This window comes from Coenobita brevimanus, chromosome 32, assembly GCF_032717465.1.
Source record: "Coenobita brevimanus isolate Jiangsu-jjx chromosome 32, ASM3271746v2, whole genome shotgun sequence".
Taxonomy (NCBI): Eukaryota; Metazoa; Arthropoda; class Malacostraca; order Decapoda; family Coenobitidae; genus Coenobita; species Coenobita brevimanus.
This window is the reverse complement of record NC_136985.1, coordinates 9,772,827-9,797,542: the sequence shown is the minus strand read 5'-3', so window position 1 is coordinate 9,797,542 and position 24,716 is coordinate 9,772,827. Positions and strand designations below refer to the sequence as shown.

The window sequence follows — 24,716 nt, the reverse complement described above, 5'->3', positions numbered from 1 at the left end:
CCTAAAAATGTTCTCTCAATCTGCTCACTTTCTCTCCCTTCTCTACTAACAATCTACCATTTTTATCTTTCACTCCCCTACTACCTTCTTTATAACCCTGTCTATCTCTCTGTACATCCTCCCTAATTATCAAGGTATTTATTACAGCCCAGTAATGTCTATTGCAAAAGAATAAATTGTTTTCTGTGTATTACTGAGTATCAAAGGAAACTTTCGGTGTTGAAACTCAATTCTAGCGGTGAGACCATCACACTGTTAATGAACTTAGCTATCAAAGTAATGATCTCATCCAGTTAAGGTGCCTTATTTAACATCCATTAACATGTTCTTTTGTATTACCTTTATTATGGTGCTATTTATTCCCATGTTGTCCGTAAGCAGCATTGGAAAACAACTCCCTTGTAGCCAAGCTTCCAACACTGAACCAACCATCTGTACCGATTCCCACAGACGATCTCTGGAATCTGTAACGAAATATGACTCTTTCTCTCTCTGTATATATATATATATATATATATATATATATATATATATATATATATATATATATATATATATATATAATCATCATCGTCAGCCATTACAAGTCCACTGCTGAACAAAGGCCTCCCCCATCCTTCCCCACGAATTCCCTAACTTCTTTGCCACGTTTACCCTGCAAATTTATCTGTCTCATCTCTCCACCTACTCTCTGGCCTTTTTCTGCTACGCATACAATCTCTTGGTGTCCTGTCAATCAGCCTCTTGCTCCATCGGTTATCCCTTATTCTTGCTACATGGCCTGCCCACCTCCATTTCTGTTCTTTTATAACTTAAATAATATCTTTGACTTTAGTCTCCTTTCTCATCTAAGTTGATCTTTTCCTGTCTCTTAAAGATGTTCCCAACATTGACCATTCCATTGCTCTCTGAGAACGGAGTAATATATTTTCCATCAATTTTATCAGTCTTCAGGTCTCACAACCAAATGACATAGCTGGAATTATACATTCGTTATATACGTCTCGTTTCTCACAGACTGGCAACCTAATTTTCATAATGTCTCTATGTTTACCGAAAGCTTTCCATCCAGTTGTAACGCGTCGTTTTATTTCGCTATCATGATCTTCCGATAATTTTAATATTTGCGCCAAGTAATTGTACTCCTCGACTTCTTCAAGAATTTCTTTGCTTACTCTGATGATGCTCCTTGGTGTATTTCGATTAAACCTCATTTTACTGTTACTCCGGTGCATCTTATGCCTACTTTGAGACTTTCTCTGTTCAGGTCATTTAGCATTTCTTGCACTGTACCTGCTCTTTGTGAGATTGGGACAATGTTATCTGCAAATCTTAAATGATTTAGCTTTTCTCCATCTATGTTCACTCCTTTGTTTTCCCAGTCTAGCTTTCTGAAATTACTTTCTAGGCATGCTGTAAATAATTTAGGTGAAATTGTATATCCCTGAACACGCCATTATCAATCTTAACTTTTTTCCAAGTCCTTATGTAATTTAAATGTAACCGTCCCCTTTATATATATTCTCGAGCAGTTTTAGAATGTTCTCATTCATTCCTTGTTCTTGTAATTAATTTATAATTACTATCTGCTCCACTGAGTCGAAAGCCTTTTCGTAATCAACAAAACTTAAGCAGAGTGGTTTATTATATTCTGTAGTTTTCTCAGCTTAATCATTGTGTGTGGATGATCAGTAGTCGAATACCCGCTTCGGAATCCTATCTGTTCACCAGGTTGGTTTTCCTTCAAATTTGTTGTTATTCTCTTCGTAAGGACTTTAGTGAAGTGTTTGTAAATGACTGATAATAAGCTAATGGGTCGAAAGTTACTAAGATCTTTTGAGTAACCTTTTTTGTAAAGTAAAATAACTATTACACCATGTTTGGGGAATTTTCTTCTTTTGTATATACTGAGTAGATAAGTGAAAAAGCCTGTTTCGTACTTCTACTCCTGCTTCCAACAGTAAATCTGCTACTATTCCATCTTCTCCCCGAGCCTTCCCTCTTTTCATATTTTTAAGAGAAATATTTACTTCGTCTCGTGTTACCTCAGCTATTTCACTTGTGTTAGCTGAAAAGTTAGCTATTGGTACTACTGTCTTTGATGCATACAGTTTTTTGTAAAATTCTTGAATTCTCTTCACCATTTTATCTCTGCATTTAATGACTTCACCGTTCTTGTCTTTCAGTGATGTAATTTGTTGCTTTCCTAGTGCAATTTCGCTTCGGACCTGTTGCAGACTTTTTCCTTTTTTGATGGCTTCTTTGATCTGATCCATGTTTCCCTTTCTTTATTCTTCTCTTTGTCTCTTGTTGATAAGCTTATTTGATTCTGCTCCTTCTATTTCATCTTTGTTTTTACTTTTTTTTTGTTTTTTCATAAGCTCGAGTGTCTTTTTTGAATACTTCTTGGCTTTGGTTGTATTCAGTTTTCCTACTACTTCCGCTGCTTCTCTTAGCACTTGTTAGTCTGTCATTCAGCTCATCAGTGTCACATTTTGCATAACTTAGAGCCTGAAATCTGTTCCTTATTTCCAACTGAAAGGCTGCTTTGTTTCCATTTCCATTTATTCGGCATATCTTTTAATTTTTAATCATCATTCTTTCACTTCTGAAATTGAATCTGGCCGTGCAACCCACCATTCCATAGTCACTTCATATATGTAACTTGTAGGTTACTAAAAGGGGTGAAAAGTTTTAATGTAACTAGTAGAGCATGTGTAAGAGTAGGAAATGTTGTGAGTGATTGGTTTCCCGTGAGAGTGGGGCTGCGACAGGGATGTGTGATGTCGCCTTGGTTGTTTAATATTTATATGGATGGTGTTGTTAGGGAGGTGAATGCAAGAGTTTTAGGTGGAGGTCTGAGTCTGGTGAATGTTGATGGTGGAGAGTGGAATCTGAAGCAGCTGCTGTATGCAAATGATACTGCACTGGTGGCTGATTCAGAAGAGAGATTGAAACAGTTGGTAGATGAGTTTGGAAGGGTGTGTGATAGGAGGAAATTGAAAGTAAATGAGAATAAGAGTAAAGTGATGAAGTGTACGAGATTGGTAGATGGTAGGAGGATGAATATAGTTCTGAATGGTGAGTTGCTTGAGGAGGTAGAGTGTTTTAAATATTTAGGGTCACATGTTGCTGTGGATGGAAGAATAGATGCAGAAGTGAAGTTTAGAATGAATGAAGAAGGTAAGATGCTGGGAGGAATGATAAAAGTGTTTACATGTCGTTTGCTTAGAATGGATGTAAAGAGAAGGCTGTATGAGGGTTTTGTGGTACCAACTGCGTTATATGGGGCTGAAACAAGGAATATGGGTGTAGCAGAGAGGAAAAGTTTGAATATAATGGAGTTGAGGTGTCTAAGGAGTATGTGTGGAGTGACGCGTATGGATCGAGTGCAAAATGATGAAGTGTGAAGGAGAACTGGAGTTGTTCGGGAGATGGCTGATAGAGTTGAGCAGAGGGTGTTGCAATGGTTTGGGCATATGGAGAGAATGGATAATGAGCGATTGGTGAAAAAGATAACTAGATCTTATGCGAGAGATGTAAGGCTGAGAAGGAGACCACGTATAGGATGAATGGACAGTGTGAAGAGAGCGCTGGATGCGAGAGGGATGTCTGTTGAACAAGGAAGAGTGGCTGTGCGTGACAGAAATAAATGGAGAGAAATTGTGAATGAATAAATGATGACGCAGCACTGAGGGGATATTCTCCCGCATTTGGTCTGATCAGATAGTCAGGTCAGGTGCGGGTAAGGGGATGGGTCTATTATGATGTGGCAGGGGTAAACCAGCTCTGCTGTCAGGCTCTGCTGCGGATGTCACTAACTGCATTGAGCAGTTGATCCTTGTGTGATGTGGTGCGGTGAGAATCTGTCCCTTCTCCCCTTTGGGGCTAAGATGTGAATGAATGTGTTTGAATGGATGAGTAAATGGGGAGTGTGTCGTCCTGTCTCGGCTACCTCCCTTTCCTTGGGGGAAGCAGCCTAGGTATATAGATAGATAGATAGACAATTGTGACATTTGTGATCATTTTATTCTTTTCTGCTATAATGAAGTCAATTTCATTCATTGTTTCTCCATTTGGGTTTCTGTAGGTCCACTTTGTCCCTGTTCTTTTGTGAAAGAATGTGTTCATTATTATCATATTATATGAGTACATTTCAGCAAAATTTACTACCATTTCATGTCTTTCATTCCTTTCTCCCACTCAAAAATTTCCAATACATGCTTCTCCTTTCTTTGATTTGCCAATTTTGAGTTGAAGTCTCCCACGAGTATAGTATATATAGTCTTTTCTTCATCCATAAGCTGGGAGATGTTGTCATAAAATGTTTCTATTTCATCATCTAAGCTTTGATAAGTTTGTGCATATACTTGTATTACTTGCAGGGTGTATTTTTTACACAGTCTAATTACTATATATATATATATATATATATATATATATATATATATATATATATATATATATATATATATAGATAGATAGATAGATAGATATATACAATATATATATATATATAGATAGATATATATATAGATATAGATATATATATATATATATATATATATATATATATATATATATGACTGCATAAAAACTAAGAAAAACAAGATGAACAGGGAGCTGAAAAAAATTAATTGATGAAAAACAATAAAAAAGACACTAACTCCAATCTTGCAACACAGGTCCGAAAGTAAATAAAACCAGCTGACGTACGCAAGGACAAAAATAAAAACACAATGAATAATACCTAATATAATACAAACTAATATTATTTACAATACAGGGTTTACAGTGAGATAATGAAACTCAAAAGAATGAGAAGAACAAGCAACCTGATAATACCCTGAATATTCACACTAAAGTCTGGGAACAAACTTGCCAGACAAAAGAAATAAAATCATACAAAAAGAGATAACTAAACTCCACTCAATTGCCACAAAAAATGATAATACCATAACAATAATACTTGCGATTGGATGCTGATACGAAGTGAAAAGATGTTCAGAAATATATACAACACACAAAATACTGCTTCTCCTCCCTATCTGATCTCCAGTCCAAACACTCCCTCTCCGAACGCCAATCCCACAAAAAGTCTTGCTCCATTCAAAATTCTCTTAAATACCCTCCGGCTGCAAGCAGGCATTAACATGGAACTGGAGGCCAGTTGAGAAATATACAGAAAAGACCAAGGCAAATTAATCTCTCCCCCATACTCCAAAAGTTATAAATATAGCTGGTGAATACAGATATTTATGTCGCCAGTTTATGCTCCACCAAAAGTCACTGATATTAAAAACAATTTTAGTCACACCCGTATCGAGAGAGCAAAAACAGTTAACTAAGCCTTTATAATTGTGTAGGCACTAAACAGGCAACAACATAATAGCGGGTGTATGTGCGTAAATGCTGGCATACACAGCATCCACACACACACACACACACACACACACACACACACACACACAAACACACACACACACACACACACACACACACACACACACACACACGCCCAGCGACACGCACGCAGTATACATACATGCACAATATACACAAAAATATATATATATTCCTAAACATGTAGCAAGCCCACACCTAAGACAGAATTCTCCCTTATGAAAATTCGTTCTAAAGAACGTGACAATCAGCGATGATATTTTCAACACACTTGATATGTCTAACATCCAAATGAAACTGCTGAAGGAACAAACTCCAAGGATTCAATCACTGATTCTTCATCTTCTAATTATTCAGAAATATGAGTTGGCAATGATCAGTATATACAATGACAATAGGTCCAAATGCAGGGACATACACAGAAAAGTGCTGCAGGGTGAGGATCAGGGCTGATAGTTCCTTTTCGATAACAGAATAATTACGTTTAGGAACAGAAAACTTCTTACTGAAATAGCAAACAGGATGCTCTACGCCACGATCATCGTCCTGCATCAACACAGCTCCTGCACCCACATTATTAGCATCTACAGCAAGTTTAAATGTCTTATTAAAGTTTGGTGCAGCCACAGCTGGATAATTACATAAGATCTCATTGGCTGCATCAAACCTATTCTGACACACATCAGTCCAGACGTATTTTCTATCTTCCTTAAGCAATTTAGTGAGAGGGCCCACTATTGTTGCAAAGTTCTTCAACAAACAATAGTAGTAACCAATACTGCTGAGGAATCTCCAAAGTTCGCGCCTGTTTTGTGGTGCCTCAAAACTCTTAATTGCCTCCACCTTAGAGTCAGGGGGGTGTACACAACCATAAGGAACCAAATAACCAAGGTACTGAAGTTGTGTACAAAAAAAACGCACATCTTTAAATTTACTACAAGGCGAGCCTTGGAAAGCCTGGAGAGCAAAACACTCAGTTCTATTAAGTGGCTTTGCCAATCATCAGTAAAGACTACTACATCATCCAAGTATACCACACAATGCTTCACACCACTGACAACCATGTTCATTAATCGCTGGAATGTTGCCAGGGCGTTTTTCTTATCATACAACATCACATTACACTGATGTGTTTGTCCGTCTACCACGAAACACGAGACTTCCTTAGCCCGTTTGGTCAATGGCACTTGCCAGAAGACTTTCTTGAGATCTAACTTGGTGATATAACTGGACGACCTGAAGCGATCAATGCAGTCCGCAAGCCGGGGCAATGGGTACGAATCAGTCTTGGTTAGCGTGTTCACCTGTCTGTAGTCTTTGCAAAATCTTGTGGTGCCATCTGGTTTAGGCTGCAACATCACAGGGGAACTCCAAGGACTAACAATAGGGAAGATAAGCCCGAGGTCCAACATATAATTGAGCTCCTGATGCAGCATGCCAACATGCTGCGGACTGACTCGATAAGGGGGCAACTTCACATGAATGGTGTCACCCACATCCACGTCGTGCTGAATCCAACTGGTATTCCCAGGGGCACTGCTGAACACCTACTTGTAAGTTGACAAGAGGGCAACTAACTGAGATGCTTGGTCCCAAGGCAGATGTGCTAACACGGAGAGTGGATTCCGCCTCATCACTCTTCACCCAGCTACAATCTGAAAACTCGCAGTCCACCTCAAACAAGTCGCCATCAACACCCTCCTCAGCAGCAGCAGCAGTGGTGGAGACAAGGTGTACAGGAGCTGGAGAATCTGGTGCACGATGGTATGGCTTCAGCATGTTCACATGGCAAAGTTGATGCTTCTTCCTTCTATCAGGGGTCTCCACCAGGTAGTTGGTGTCTCCAATATGCTGCATTACAGGGTAAGGACCACTATACTTAGCCAGTGGCTGACCCCGCAGTGGCAGCAACACCAAAATCTCGTCGCTGACCTTAAACTCACTCAGCTTTGACTTTCGATCGTACCACACCTTCGTGTTTTCCTGAGCTTGCTTGAAATTTTCTTGGGCCAGCTCTAGAGTCACACTCATACGGGTCTTATAGTCTGCACATAATGGAGGAAGCTCTGGCTCAAAGCAAGGTTATTGCTCCAAGTCTCCTTAACCAAGCTCAGGGGACCCCAAACTCGTTGGACAAACACGAGCTCGTTAAGAGAGAAGCCCAAACACTCCTGGGGGACTTCCCTCGTAGCAAACAGGAGGAACGGCACATCATGGTCCCAGTCCTTACAGTGCTCCAGACAGTACTTGCGGAGCATATTCTTGAATGTCTGGTGGTCACGCTCCAAGGCACCTTGCGTCTCTGGATGGTAGGCACTGCTCTTGATGTGTGTGATGCCAAGTTGAGCTAATGACTGCTGTAAAATGTTGGAAAGGAATATAGACCGTCTATCTGACTGAATCTCCCGGGGCAAATAAAACTTTGTACAGAAATGTAGCAAATCTCTAACCACTGCCTTAGCTTTGAGAGAATGTTGAGGTATTGCCTCAGGGTACCTCGTGAAAGGGTCAATCATAGTGAGTAGATGTGAGTTACCACTAGAAATTGGGGACAAGGGTCCTACCACATTAATAATTAACCTGGAAAAAGGGGGATCAATGGCGAAATGGGGACAAGAGGGGCCTTAAGGACAGACTGATTTGGCCTACCCACTACTTGACACATATGACAATGTTTGACAAACTTAGCTGCATCTGCTGCCATGCAAAGCCAGAAGAATTCCGTACTCAGTCTCTCCATGGTCTTCCTTAAACCCATGTGACCTGCAAATGGAGTAGAATGGGCCAGTTGAATTAACTCCTGCCTGCACACATTAGGTACTACGATCTGATGGTAGTCCCACATCCCATCATCTACATTCACATCTGACAGTCTCCATCCTCTCCACAAAATCTCATCTTTCACTGAAAAATATCCACCCTTTTCCTTCTCAAAATCATCCACTGCACACAACTTCAACCTCTGAATCTCCTGGTCGCCAGACTGCAACTCCTTTAACTTCTCAATGTTCACCTCCTCCAACGGTACAGGTGGAATATCTTCCAAAGAACCCATAAACGTATCTGCCAAAAATATCTCACTGTCTAATTGTTTCATGTCCTTGGACGTAGGACTAACTGTTGCCTCTTGTACGACGATGCAGGGCACACCACAACCTTCTCCTGTCGACTCCTCTTTGCACGTGACATGGACCGAGTCACTGCACAAATTGGGAATACCTCTGCATCACTGGGATTAACCTGTGAGGGAACTTGAGGCACTGGCACCTCTGACAAAACTGGAGTAGTAATCTTCTCACCTCTCACTAGGTCACTGCCAAGTATTAAATCAACATCACCCTCTGGTAAACAATCAACAACACCCAATCGTGCCAGCCCATCAAATAACTGACATTTAACCTCACAAGAAACTAGTGACACAGTCTTTGCACCTGTTACTCCCCTAAGTAGAACAAACTCTGCACCTGCAACATCAAGAACTTCATTATTTGGCCTTATCCACAAACAAATTGAAGAACTAGTGTCACGAAGAATGTGTACCGGATGCTGCATGCCATTCACCTACACCGAACCAGAATACAAGTAGGGGGCATACGAAAAAGCAGGGGCAACACTGCTCATCACAGCCTGTACCACACCTCCTGAAACAGTGGGCTCCGAGACAACTGTGGCCTCCTTCTTCCCATTTTCCGAAACAACATCAACTTTAAAAGGGGGTGAAACATTTGAGTTTCCCTGACGAACAACTGGAGAACCAACTGAAAGTGTAACCACGGGAGCTCCACGAGAAACAAAGCTCACTGGTTCACAACACCTGACTTTCGCCAACATCTATCTACAGTGTGACCTGGCCTCATGCAATATGAACAAGGAAATGGGCGGCGTGTAGGTTCTGGGGAAATGTGAGGTGTATCAGGTTTGGGTGTGGAGGAATTCGTGGAGTTGGGCTTTTGAGATGGTTGTTTGGGGAGCTGAGAGGGGTAACATTTCTGAGGAACACTCCTAGGAACTTCCTTACACTTATTCAAATTCTTAAACAATAAATAATCGTCTACATAAACTGCAGCTTCAGCACATTCTTAACTTTCCTATCAGCAAGGTAAGTTCTTAAATCTGTATCAATCTTATCAAGGATGTTCTCTAGGATAACAAGTTCCTTAAGCTTAACATAAGATTCTGAGACATCCTCACTTCGCATCCATTGATTAAATGCATCAGTCATCTGCCTTCTGAAAACTACAAAGGTATCATGCGGGCACTTCCTACAGTTCCTAAATTTCTGCCTTTAAGCTTCAGGTCTCATCTCGTATGCACGCAGCATGGCTTTCTTTATTACCTCATAATCCTGTGATTCTTGGTGGCTGAGACTGTCATAGGTCTTCAACGTTGTACATTTGATTACTGTCTGAACTAAAGATGACCAGCTGTCTCTGGGCCACTTGTTACTTGTAGCAATCTTCTAAAATCGGTCAAAGAACTCCAGGACTAAGCACTCATCGAATGGGGGGAACTAATTTAGTGGGTTCGGCTGGTCTAAATTCTGAAAAAGAATGAGGAAAATTGGTTGGGACACTTGGCTAATTCATACGCATTTCATAGTCAAGCTTCATCTGATGCAGTTCAAAATTCTCCTCCTCCTTCTTCTCCCTCTGAATCTGTAGTTTAAGCTGTAACGTCCTATTCTCCTCCCCCTTCTTCTCCCTCTGAAGCTGTAGTTGAGCTGTAACATCCTATTCTGCTCCTCACACTTCTCCCTCTGAAACTGTAACATCCTATACTCATGATCACACTTAGCCTGCTCTGCATCGATAGATTCTTTGTGCTAGATGATAGTGACCTCAGCTAAACTATCATGGGATGAATGAACTGATCTAGAAACTGATTCAAGGTGCGGCAAGGATCCAGGGACTCCGCATGGGCCTGTGCCAAGCAGTCGGTGGCAGATTAAGTTAGTTAATGGGAAGGCATTATCTGACTCACTCTGAATTTCAAGAGCTTGGGCAACTAAGGTTAACTCCTGTCTCTGCAACCTCCTAACCTTATCCTCCGTTGGTCCTGAGTTGAAGAAGTCAAGTGGATCTTGCTGACTCACAATATGTACGGATGCCACAGTAACATCACTAGTTCTACCCTCCATGATGATACAGTACCACAGTGACTCAACAGTAAACAAAATATCAGGGTATTATCCTGGCGAGGTAATGTCAATTTATATGTTATGAGATGGGAGTAGGCAACACATGATAACTAAATCTGACTGCGAAAAAACCGAGGAAAAATAATCAAGATGAATAGGGAACTGAACAAATATTTAACTGATGAAAAACAATAAAAAAGACACTAACTCCAATCTCGCAAGACAGGTCCGAATGTAAATAAAATTAGCTGACGTACTCAAGGGCAAAAATAAAAACACAATGAATAATACCTAATATAATACAGGCTAATATTATTTACAATATTTACAATGAGATAATGAAAGAAAAGAATGAGAAAAAGAAGCAACCTGATAATACCCTGAATAATCACACTAGAGTCTGGGAACAAACTTGCCAGACAAAAGAAATAAAATCATACAAAAAGAGTTAACTAAACTGCACTCGATTGCCACATATAATGATAATACCATAACAATAATACATGCGATTGGATGCTGATACGTAGTGAAAAGATGTTTAGAAATATATACAATACACAAAATACTGCTTCTCCTCCCTCTCTGATCTCCAGTCCAAACACTCCCTCTCCCAACGCCAATCCCACAAAATCTCTCGCTCTGTTTCATTTAAAGATTTCCTGCACATATAGTGCAGGCCGGGCCATACATTAGCCTGGTCAGTGGGGTATGGGCTGGTTAAAACATAATAAGAGGGGAGGACAGGACCTGGGGATAGCCCAGCACACACATCCTGTCTCCTGGCTGGCTTTTTGGCGTGTGTGCTCTCGTTTTTTTTTTTTTTTTTTTGCCTCTCGACCATTGAGGCCGGAGCCTCTATATATATATACAGTGTATATATATACAGTGTATATATATATATATATATATATATATATATATATATATATATATGTATAAATACATACATACATACACACGTCCATGCATATGAACATACACACTTTCATGCACACGTACATATATATATAATAATTTTTATTTTATTATTTTTTGTAGTTTTATTTTTATTGTTTTTATTTATTTTTTATATTTTTAGCCTTATATTACTTATAATCAAAAATACCTAATCTAAATACCCTATGTCATAAAGAGACTTTGTAGTTACTTGTAGAGAAGTTATTTATTAGACTTGTGGACGAGCGGTTGTTATACTTGAGTTGTTTGTAAGTTGATAATCTTGGTTCCCATTTGTCATGCAATGACAGGAGAGGTAAGAAGAGTATGGGACTATTTTTATTTGTCTTGGAAATATTAACAAAGTCTCTCACACACGAGTGAGTATAAGTAGAGTCCCGCTAGCTATCTCCCTGTCTCGCTCTCTCTCTCTCTCTCTTCCAAGTTGCTAAGCCTTTCTCCTTGCTACCTGCCAATTCTATGGCCTCTCTCCTTCTGACTCTCTTTCCTAAATTCTGGTGAAACAGGGGTCGTGTCACGTGTGTTCACTGTGGTTGGAAAGTTCTAGAAGCCTGTGTGTGAGTATGTGTGTATGTGTGTGTATGGTCACTAGGCTTTGTTCCCCTGCTATCTCGCTGACAAACTAACTGCATCATCTCCTGACATTGCTATTTCCTAATCTGTCATCAGCTTTTCCTCAGTGTATCTTGCAAGATCATTTCCCATTCCCAGGCTCGCATAGAGCTGTCTATCTGTCTATTTGTCTATTTATCTATTATGATTTGTAAATATAATATGGACTCATAACATTGCTCGGTCCACGCAGCTGAAGGACCTCCGACAGCAATTATTATTGACATATGCTAATCTATTAGTACATAATATTGATAATAATATTGTATACATATAAAATTCATAGTAAATAGTAATTATTCAGTAATATTACATTTTAAACAAGTTGTATACATATTTGAATAAATGCATTAAAAGTAAACTATTTAATTGTAATACAGTATGTACTTGGGTTATTGTAGTGAAATGCATACATGCAAGAAAAAAAAAAAAGTTTAAAATTAAGATTATGGTAAGAGTTATTAATATTTCATTTAAAGATAATGGTAGTGGTATGCCATACATGGGTCATTCTTCTTTGTATTGTTTATATATATATATATATATATATATATATATATATATATATATATATATATATATATATATATAATATATATATATATATATATATATATATATATATATATATATAAGATATATATATATATATATATATATATATATATATATATATATATAATACTATATACAAAATATGTACACTTCATTCAGGGGGGTTAACTTGGATGTTAACTCTCCCCCCCACTAAATACTGACTCCAAATTAGCAATTCTTGCATGCATTCTGTGCATTGCGAACAGCAGTACTGCAAATACAATGCAGAAGATTATAAAGACAGTAGGTGCTGGGCTATACACATAATATGGGTTGAACATACTCAAACTCAAATCTTCCCAGGGCTTCATTGTTTCATTGATCAGTTGCATAGTTTCAAACTTAGGTGAAGTCAACTTAATACCTGTGCTCATGTTTAAGTCCATATCAGGCAGTGGGTGGAAATGTTTGTGTGTATGATTGAGAATGGCGTAGTGATTGATGGTGGATAAAGTAGACATGGCTGGTGTAAATACCACACAGTTGTCTGAAGCTATGTATAATCCTGAGGCTGAAGTATGAGATGGTGGTATATCTGGACAGATTATGTAAACTGATGTGTTATGAGTGAAATAAAAAAAACTGTGAGTGTCCAATGCGTTGATGGTGTATAAGTTTATCTGGAGCAAAAGTGAAGTTGCAATGATTATGAATATTGTCATTTCTGATGATAGCCATTTCACAAGGGACTGTATCAGTAGGCTGAAACGTGAAAATGTACGCAGGACAAAGATGAACAGCATGTAAGGATGTGCGGCACTTTCGTTCAATCGTTGATTCACTTGCGAAAGTGACAGTGTCCCGTCTCTTGGAGACCATGATGAGTTCGGTGTCTGTGTTGATGTTGATGATGACCAAAGTGTTGTTATTTTTATAGGGGAAGGGATGTATTTGGTATACTGTGAACAGGTCTTCAGTTTTGAATGGTACATGAACTACTACTGATGTTGGTGTTAGTGTTGCTTCTAAATTTGGATAATATTGCATGAATTCCCTACTGCGGAACAAAGGCTTCAATTTATGTTTCTGTATGCCTTGACTAATTATCTGACGTAGCTCATGAACTGGGAGTAAGTCAATTGTGATCTTGCCATCACCAGCATTCGAAATTCCTTGCATAAGTGCCCTGAAACGATCTCTAGTGTTCTCTAATTGTAGTAGAATTGTGTCAATATGTTCTGTGATGATGGAGAAGTGTTGGAAAAGTGTAATGTTTCCTTCCATTTCTTTTATTTTATCTACACTCTCGAGAGCTATGTTTTCTGCCTTTTTCAGATTTTTCACAATTGTCTTCATTGCTGAGTTCTGTCATGTGATGAAATTATCTTGGTATGTTAGTATCTGAGCCATTTTATTAAATTTGTTGTTTATTTCTTTAAGGTCATCCTCCGTAGCAAATCCAAAGATGTTCCCAAGAACTGCGCCATCCAGGTCGAACAAACCACGCTTTTGGCGAGTACGAGTGATGTTGTTCCTGTCACTCAGTACCTCCAGTCCATAAGATGGGAGATCTTGGATCATGATGAGCATAGTTGACTTTGCCTGTTCTAGTTTCCATTTCGCTAACTTTACCATTTCATTCACTTCCTTTGTGTTATGTGCTTGTGAAACATAATTTCCTATCATGAAGTCCAGAGTTCGCATCGGCGGCGCAAGGCTGTCTAGATAAGTAGGTAATTCATACAAGTAATCTAGACTTATTTCAGTACTCATGACGTCCTCAACGATTGTAGTCGTGGCCGTCGGAGCTATGAGGCATCCTTGTCGTACTATGTGTTGGGGGTCTAAGTGCGCATATCCTCTTGCTATGTAGAGGAGAATCCATAGCATAAGTTCCTTCATCGTAACCCACCGAAAAAAAAAAAAAATCTATTAATTTCCTAATATGGTCATGCTGTGGTCGATGATAGTGATGATGTGCGTTACGGTTGATTGTTATTTCATTTAGAAGGAGTTTAAATCGATATTTAATTCTCGTAAATGATGTACTGTAGATTTGATTGGAACAGTTGCACCTATGTTCGATTGTTTGGCATATGACCTTAATTTCTTTTTGTAATCATTGTTGTTTTCTTGCTTGGTTTCTTGAGGTACGTTCGCCTGTTCGGTTGTATCCGAGGCTGAATAATTATTGGATAATTCCCTTGAAACTCGTTTTAAATGGTCAATATGAACTTGTTTCTCTTCGCCACTTGAAAGTGACTTAATTAAAACTTTGTTTGCTTTCATGTTAATTACTCTGTATGGGCCCTCAAATTTTGGGGATAATTTATTGTCTCTCGTATGAATGATACCGTAAACAATGTCTCCTAAGCCGATAGGTGAATCTCTTGCCTTCTTGTTAAATGCCTCCGTCATTTCTTCCTTGGACATCGTTAATTGTTTTTTGACTCTTTTGTGTATGTCCTGGAATTCACGTAAACGGAGTTTAGAGTAATCATCGTAATTGTATATGGGCATACTGTCACCTTCTAGGAGCTCATATGGTAGTTTTTTATCTGTTCCATATATAATGAAATGTGGTGTGTCACCTATGGATTTATTTATAGATCCATTAATTGAGGCTTCTACTCTGGGAATCCAATCATCCCAGCTTGCATAATTTTCACTGAGAATGTGTCGTAGCACATCTAATACTTTTTTATTTTGTCTCTACCAACCCATTCGATGCTGGGTGATAGGCTAAAACGTTAACCTTTTTGATGTTGTATTGTTTACATATTTCTTGTAAGATCTCATAATTAAATTCTCCTCCATTATCACTTATTAGTACCATTGGGGTAGTAAAGCGACATATTACATTATCTGTTATTGCCTTTGCTACTGTCTCTGTTGTCTTATCTTTAATTGGAGCTAAAATGACATAACGGGAAAAATGATCCGTTGCTACGAATAGGTATAGGTTATTATTGTATGATAATGGCATCTTGAGTAAATCAACAGCGACAACGTCCCATGGTTGATGTGGTTCGTACAGGGTAATTACCCATCGGTGCAGGTGATTGGGTATCCTTTGTGTTTCGCACATGATTCGCATCTGTCTATATGATTGTTTATATCTTTTCGTAATGAAGGCCAGTAATATAACAGCTGGGCTTGGTTGAATGTCTTATCCTTTCCAGGATGTCCTGCATGTGGGCTATCGTGTATCGTTCGTAATACTTGGGGTATCATGTCATTAGGTACTACCAACTGGTTAGTATTTCTTTGGCGTTTTGGTTGTTCAGAGTTAATCTTGTATAATGTATTACTGACCATTGTGAATTGTTCGAGTGGGACATGCAGTTTGGGTAATTGTATGTCATCTCCACTTTCTAACTTGTATATAACTTTAGACCATATGGGTCAAGTCTTTGTGCCTTTGCGATATCCTCGTGGTTTGGGATATTTCCTTTGAGATCTAACGCCGCAACCTGAATTGTGTTCGGGTTCCTAGATAATGCGTCAGCTACTATGTTCATTTTACCTTGTAAATAATGAATTTGTACATTGTAGTTTTCAACTGTACATTTCCATCTTGCTCTCCTCCCAGAAAGGAGTTTTTCTTTAAACATACCCACCAGTGGTTTATGGTCGGTGAATAAGTGAATTTCGTAACCATATACCAAATCTCGAAACTTTTGTAATGCAAAAACCACTGCAAGTGCCTCTAAGTCTGTAGTGCAATAATTTTTTCTGCACCTCTTGTTTGTCTGCTGGCAAATGCAATTGGTTGATTTTTTCCTCTTTTATCTTCCTGCATCAGTAAAGCCCCTAATCCTTTAACTGATGCGTCTGTACAAATAAGAAATGATTTTGTGTAATCTGGATATGCTAAACAAGGTGCATTTGTTAGTTTAATTTGTAGATTGTTAAATGCCCTTTTTTGTTCTTCTTCCCATTGGAATACAGCGTCTTTTTTGAGTAGTTGGAATAGAGGAAAGGCTATATGAGAGAACTGTGGTACGAATGACCTATAGTACCCAGCCAGACCTAAAAATTGTCTAACTTCGTCAGTCGTAGTGGGTTCAGGAAAATCTCTCACTGCCTGTATTTTATCATCAGTGGTGTGAATACCATCAAAACTTAATTTGTGGCCTAAGAAATTTATTTCCTTAAAGCAAAATTTGCATTTAGAAAGTTTAATTTTTAAACCAGCATCACTAAGCTTTTGTAAGAGTAAGTCTAATTTCCTGATATGATCCTTAATATTCTTCGTTGCGATTATAATATCGTCAAGATAGACAAATATTCATTGTCCTAAAATTCCGGACAATACTTAATTCATAAGACGCTGGAATGTGCCTGGGGCTGTCCTCAGTCCCATTGGTATTCTTGTATATTGATAATGGCCTCTGTTTGTTGAAAAGGCAGTGTATTTACGTGACTCCTTCGATACCGGAATCTGATAATAGCCGTTTAGGAGATCGATGGTCGAGAATATATTATTCTCAGGACCAATATTCTGTAGAACGTCGCTTAGCAATGGCATGGGAAATCTGTCTGGGATTGTGTGATTATTTAGTTTACGGTAATCTACTACCGCACGCATTTCTCCATTTCGTTTGGGCACGAAGAATAATGGGGCATTCCACGGGGAGACTGAAGGCTCAATAATTCCAAGTTTTAACATTTCATCGACATACTGATTTGCAAGTGTACATTGGGAGTGTGGTATGCGGTAAGCTGGTACGAAAATTGGTGGTGTTTCTGGGTGCACATTAATCATGTGATTAATCAAGTTAGTACACCCTAATTGTTCTCCAGGCAATGCTACGGTGTCCCTGTGTGTTTCCAGCAGGGTTAACAAATCATTTTCTTCATCAAATTCACCTGAGTGAATTAAATTCTTTTTTATTCTTTCTCTATCCGTAGATTTTATCTCACTTGTCACTCCAGCTATAACTATTTCCTTCACAGGGGCAGGACATTTTTCAATATTAACTATGCAAGTCCACTTTTTCAACTGAACTTCCCCATTCATGTGATTAATTATGAATATCTGAGTTTGCCCTTCGTCGTTCGTATGATATAATGCGTTTTCTACTGACAATCCCTTTCCTTTACATAATTGTTCTAAGACAAGAACAGTACTATTCTGTAATTTGCTCTTTATGGCAACTTTCATGTAGTAATTAGGTGGTAAAACTAAATCATTACTGAGATGGGCTGGAAAAATTGATAAATCAGTACTGTTATCTGGGTCACTAATTCTGGAGGATGGGGTTGGTGGTGGGAGTGGATCTATACACTCATCTGTTTGTGTGTTTATTTAAGCCTTTAATATTACCAATTCTTTTTGGCTCTCTTTTACCAATCGGTGAGGGCTCTGAAGGTATTTCCTCTATGAATTCATTGTCAAAGTCTATTCCATTCATTTTTGGGAATATGGTTATGTTCTCAGCTCTCATGGATCTTAAGCCCAGTAACATATGAGCTTTAATTGCTAAGTTTTCAACGATATAGAAAAATGCAGAGATTGGTCTTGTATTCTCTGTGAAACTGATATTTAATCTTATCATACCTTTCACTGTAATTTGTTGTCCATCTACCGTGTATAAATCTAAATCAGCTTCATCCAGAAAAGTTACTTTCTTTTTATTTTTAAGAATTCTATTTATTTCTTCATGTGTTATTAAGTTCACTGGAGAGCCTGTATCTAAAAATAAGGAAACGTTTTGATCCTCACATACAGCTGGTATCAAGATACACTCATTTCCCAGCATGCCTCCTATGTGAATTTTAGACTTGTTTTTCTTTAAGTTTGTTAGTTTTTTGTCATGACTTGGTCTTCCCCCGATTTGAACATGGACACAATTTTTTCTACTGTTTTGCAATCACTGGTCCAGTGCCCTTGGTATCTATGATGCCTACAGTAAGGACCAAATCCTTGTGTCTTTTGTTTGTCCTCTTTTGCTTTGATAAAGCATTCATACCTTGTGTGTCCTGGTTTTGCACAATAATGACATAGAATGTACCTATCCCTTGACTGTGACCTACGATGTGATTTCCCATAAGTAGTGTTGTTTATGGCACGAGACCTGCTCGGGCTGTGCGAAAACTTATGAAACTGCCTGTAGCACGGCGTCTGTGATCGAGGCCTCGTCATGTTTGGTTGTTTGGTCTGCCTGCTTTCCGGTCGCGATCGATTTTGTTCTCTGTTTGGGGTCGGTGTAGATGTTTTCACAGCTGATACTGTCTCAGGTACCCTCATTCTACTAGAATGTGCATGTGTGTCGAACATACCTGCTTTACTGCACTGCATCTCTACCTCGTTCATTAAGTCTAGCAAGCACATTCCTGGGGTGTACGCGATCATCTTGGCAATCTTAAGGGTCCTATCAGGTAATTTACACAAGGCAGCTACATAACCAATGATGTCCACGACGAGGTCTGGGGACATCTTTCCATCATCTGTTATCCAATTTGAGTTTTCCAAAGTAACTAACAATGTTCTTTTGATTGTGGAGACATCAGCAGTTATTTCACCGAGCACATGGTTTGTAGTGTGCTCCCTTACAAGATCTACAATTTTATGTAATTCTGGAATTATACCTGGCAAGAAGTTCATACCTCCAGAAAATTTCTTCAAAAATTCAGTTTTAAATTCATCATATGTCCTAGTCTTATGGAGCTTATCTGAGCGCAATAAATTGCTTGCTGGACATCTTTCCTGGCTTATGCAATATGAAAAAATAACAATTTTCTCTTGTTCATCTAGTATATGGCGCTTGATGAACATTTGTTAGCACTGACTGACTATTGAAATGACATCAATGCGATCTTTGTCTGTGCCAGAGAATTTTGGGGCAGTTTTATCCTCGTGATACACAAACACTTGGGGTGTGGTTGTTAGATAAGCGGTATTTGTTTCTTGATTCATTTTCACTGTTTGCTCTGTTAATTCAACTTGGACTTGTTTATTGTTGTGTGAGGGAATGGTGGAATATGTTCGACTAGACTGGTGAACCCTGTTAAGTATATTGGCATACGTTTGCAAGTCAGCGACAAAGTCCTCACTTGCTACGTCAGAGGAGGTTTCCCACTCATCATCTGAAACTGCCGTATTTGTTTCTTGGTCTTTAGTTTGTGGTGAGGTTTGTACAAGGGGTGGGTTGCCTTGGTGCTCTCTTAATTGTGAGTCTGTTGTTGTGGCTAATTGTGTGTCATCTGGTATTAACATGGGTGGTGGCAAAAATATTCCTGTCATTAAGATATAGTGTTATGAAATACGCCTTTTGTTTATTTATGTCCTAACAAAATAGATGAGTAAATAAGTTGAAATAAATGATAGATATTGAGTGTATAAGTGTATATATGGAAATAAGTAAAAAAAAGTTGAATATAGCTAATTTTAGCACTGAGAAGAAATGAGTAAGTATAATTTTACCCACTTGATACAGATTGTAGAGGTGTGTCGATACAAAAGTCGATCTCGGAAGAAAAATGCAGGGTTGATTGAAGATCTCTTGATAATTCTAGTGCTGTGTTGATGGACGATATTACTCAGGAAATTCCACGGCCTGGTGCTTGTGGTGGTTAACAGCTGTCCCAGGCAAACCACAGCATAGAATTTCCAACTCAACTGTGAAAATAAATGAGTATGAGTAGGAGCTATGTGAATAATGAGTAATGAGTAGTGGGTGAGAAGTGCCTGGTGTCAGTCACACGTTGCTTGGCGTGGCAGACTCGCGTTGTGATGTCATCTCAGCACATGGTGACGTCGGCTTCCCACACTGGTAGCTGTGGTGAATTCTGAGTAGCAATGCTTAACCCGTGGCGTCCCGGGGACGTACTTCCATGTCCTCACGTTTTGTCACAGCTAATCCCGGGGACGTACTTCAACGTCCTGCAATTGCAAGGTTCATAATTTCCACAATTTTCAAAATTCGCGCGAGATTTTCGTTTCGCCCGGGTACCCAAGCCTCCCCTACCTGCCGCCAGGCGGGCAGCGTCCTAGACCCCGCGTGACCCGCGCTCGCCCTTGTCTCGGTCACTCACCTGCTAGCAGTGATGCAGGTCAGACATGGCGCGGAAAGGTCTCTCAGACGAGGAAATCGCATCCGTCCTGGAAGCCTTCACTGGAGACAGTGATCCTCCACTTGATGATGATGTGGTGGATCGCGATTACGTCCAGCCAGAGGAAGAAATAAGTAGCAGTGATGAGGAGGTCCCTTCGCCCTGAAAAACGCGGTATGTGACATACTGTAAGGCTAGGGAAGGCCAGCCTGCTCCCCAGCCACGTGCAAAGCTATCTCTCCATCCTGAATCTGATAAGGACGAGGATGAGGACGATGAGGATGACGGAGGCCTAGGACGTGATATCGCCGCGTGGTTGGGAAAAGAGAAAATATCACCACGAGGATCAGAAGGTGGGGCGAGACGACACATAAGGTATGGTGAAAGTACTTTGTCTGGGGAAGTGGCAAGTGGTGTGGTGGGATTGCTGGGAGAAAGGGAAAGTGTTGTGGCGGCAGCGCGAGGTGAAAGTGAGAGTGGTGTGGGGGTAGTGCGGGGTGAAGGGGCAAGTGGTGTGAGGGAGGCAACACGAGCACGTGGTGCTTGTAGGCCTAGGGGAGAGGACGTTGAGTCACTCCCCAGCACTTCTTTCGCCCCTGAATTTTCCCAAACTTCCTCCCCACAGCCCCAGGATGTGGGGAAAGGACAGAAAGGGAAGGGAAAGGGTAAAGGAAAAGGGAGAGGGAAGAGAAGTGCGAGTGATGAGAGGCGCCGCTCTCCACCTCCCCAACCTCCCCCACCACCCTCACCTCCCCACCCTGACGAAGGGGACGATGGTGACGTGGTTAGTGTAAATGGAAAGAATTGTTATCAAAACTACACCCACTGTGTAAATCTGGTCAGTAAATATGTGATAGCAAGGAAATAAAGTGGAAACGGGTGTAATGTTAGCATGAATAAAACGTATAAGTAGAACATTACTGTAAGTTGTCATAATTGATGTCACGAGTACACCCACATTCTGGTCAGTAAGTATGTGATAGGAATTATATACAGTGGAAGATGTTGTAATGTTAGTAGTAAGGTTTTTTATAAGTTGATTACCAGTGTAAGATGAAACAAGTGATATCGCGATAACACTCCCTGTGTAAGTACGCGCAAATATGATGCTCAGTTCCATCGTAAGTTCAGAAATTATGTAATATCAATTATATCAAGTGTTAACATGTGCAATGTTAGTGTAGAATTATTATATAAGTACAAAAATAGGTTGTAAGTTGAAATAGTTGTCATAGCGACTTCACCGTGTGTGTTATTATGCGCTATTATTATGCTATATATTTACGTAAGGCCTGAAATAATCTCAAAACAGTTCTATAAAGTTGAAAAGTGTATAATAATATTAGAAAAGTATTATGTAAGTAGAAAAAGCACAATACGAGTTGAAACAACAGTCACAGCGAGTTCACTCACTATGTAAATAAGCGCTAACATTACGCTAAATGTTATCAAAAGGCCTGTGAATACGTTAAAAACAGTTCAATAAAATGTAAAATGGTATAATGTTATTGTAGAAGTATTACGTAAGTAAAAAAAATTATATGTATCATGATTTTAGAATGTTAGCGATTCATCGTGACCAAGTTGGCCGATTTTGCTCGTTTCGCACGATGGTACAATGCTTATTTCTGCTCTATTTTTGTATAAAATCCAATATACTCTTTTATCACATGTTTTTATGTTTGTAATAAATTCATTTCTACTTACTTTCATTGGTTTCCCAGACTTATAATACCATAGAAAACGTTTGAGGCTCAGACCGCCTAGGGAGAACACGGGCCAGGTGGGACCAAGGCATACCTGGTTAAGCTAATTAGGGACCCCGGGGACCAATTTCTTTGCCACCGACCATTGTTTCTGACCAAAAGCGAAAGTTTAAGCAAAAAAAAAAAGGTCGAAAAATGGTCGGGATTGGGGGGTACCAGTGGTCGACAAGTGGTCGGGACGGGGCGGGTTAAGCTGGGTGAGGAAAGGTGAGTAAGTCGCGTTATAAATGTGGCTCTGGTGTTTTGCTGCGTGTCTTGACCTCTGCGTCAGCGATGGAGGTTGGGTGGATGTAGCAGAGAGAGGAGGGTGAGGTCTGGTTGTTGTGAGGTGTGAGTCGTATCTCACTCTTCGTTTGTTTGTTTTTTCTTTCTTAATGTATTCTCGGTCCTTTTTTCTTGTAATTTACTCGTTGTAGGATGAAGACTGCCGCTACTTGTAGGTGCGTGTAGAAGATTATACAGAAGACTCGTAGAGTTGTTACTTGTAGTTGATTGTAGATGGTTGTAGTTCGTTGGTTCGTCACAGAAATTTCAAGATTGTATCAGTACTTTGTTAAACTACTTGCAAGGCGTCCTGTGACCTCTTCACCTCTACATTAGCGTGATGATCGGGGAAACGGAGGGGGCTAGTTGGAGAGAATACTGTCAGGAGCTGGTTGTGAGTTGTTGGTTGTGAGAGGTATTTTTTTGTTTTCAATCTTGATATTTTGTAGGAATTCACTGTTGATTTGTAGACGAGGTTTGTATACGTTCACTGCTACCATGTGTCATAAAGAGACTTTGTAGTTACTTGTAGAGAAGTTATCTGTTAGACTTGTGGACGAGTGGTTGTTATATTTGAGTTGTTTGTATGTAGATAATCTTGGTTCCCATTTGTCATGCAATGACAGGAGAGGTAAAGAAGAGTATGGGACTATTTTTATTTGTCTTGGAAATATTAACAAAGTCTCTCACACACGAGTGAGTATAAGTAGAGTCCCGCTAGCTATCTCCCTGTCTCGCTCTCTCTCTCTCTCTTCCAAGTTGCTAAGCCTTTCTCCCTACTACCTGCCAATTCTATGGCCTCTCTCCTTCTGACTCTCTTTTCTAAATTCTGGTGAAATAGGGGTCGTGTCACGTGTGTTCACTGTGGTTGGAAAGTTCTAGAAGCCTGTGTGTGAGTATGTGTGTATGTGTGTGTATGGTCACTAGGCTTTGTTCCCCTGCTATCTTGCTGACAAACTAACTGCATCATCTCCTGACATTGCTACTTCCTAATCTGTCGTCAGCTTTTCCTCAGTTCATATCCCATTCCCAGGCTAGCATAGAGCTGTCTATCTGTCTATTTATCTATCTATCTATTATGATTTGTAAATAGAATCTGGTCATTAAGGCAAATATATATATATGTATATATATTGACACACAAATATATATATATATATATATATATATACACACATCCATGCATATGAACATACACACTTTCATGCACACGTACATATATATATATATATATATATATATATATATATATATATATATACATACATAAATACACACATCCATGCATATGAACATACACACTTTCATGCACACGTACATATATATATATATATATATATATATATATATATATATATATATATATATATATATATATATATAATAATTTTTATTTTATTATTTTTTTGTAGATTGATTTTTATTATTTTTATTTATTTTTTATATTTTTAACCTTATATTACTTATAATCAAAAATACCTAATCTAAATACCCTAAAACTAACCACCTAACAGACAAATCGCTAACCTATACTAAATCCTAAGAGACAAATAACTAGACTTACACTAATAGTAAAAAAGCCTCGACCAAGAGAACACCATCGACTGCAGATATGTGATGCCTTTCTACATTACATACCTGCACTCATCACCTGGTGACTGTCAGTCGAGGCACAACCTAATATAGGGGACATCAATATATGAAAGGGAACCAGACGAGTCAGGAACATTTCCATATACGTCAGCTGTCGGCCCTAATTAGAATAACTTAAGCAAGATACTATAATGTATTTACATAATTTGTACAAAAAAGTGAAGAACCTCGCCCAGCATACCACCATCGACTGCGAGTGCCCAATACCTTCCTATATTGCACACTCTCGCTCCATTCAAAAACCCCTTATATACCCTCTGACTGCAAGCATGTATCAACATGTAGCTGGAGTCCAGATGAGAAATATACAGAAAAGAGCTAGGCAAATT

General features: G+C 39.2%; 1 long non-coding RNA gene across 1 annotated transcript in view; it reads right to left on the bottom strand.

Annotated features, from left to right (window-relative positions):
- Window positions 1–402: 402 nt before the first annotated feature.
- Window positions 403–24,716, bottom strand: part of LOC145395615 (uncharacterized) — a 147,287-nt gene continuing 122,973 nt past the window's right edge. Inside the window, exon 3 of the long non-coding RNA XR_013896645.1 lies at window positions 403–464. This is a non-coding gene — a long non-coding RNA (uncharacterized LOC145395615). The remainder of the gene's footprint in view (window positions 465–24,716) is intronic.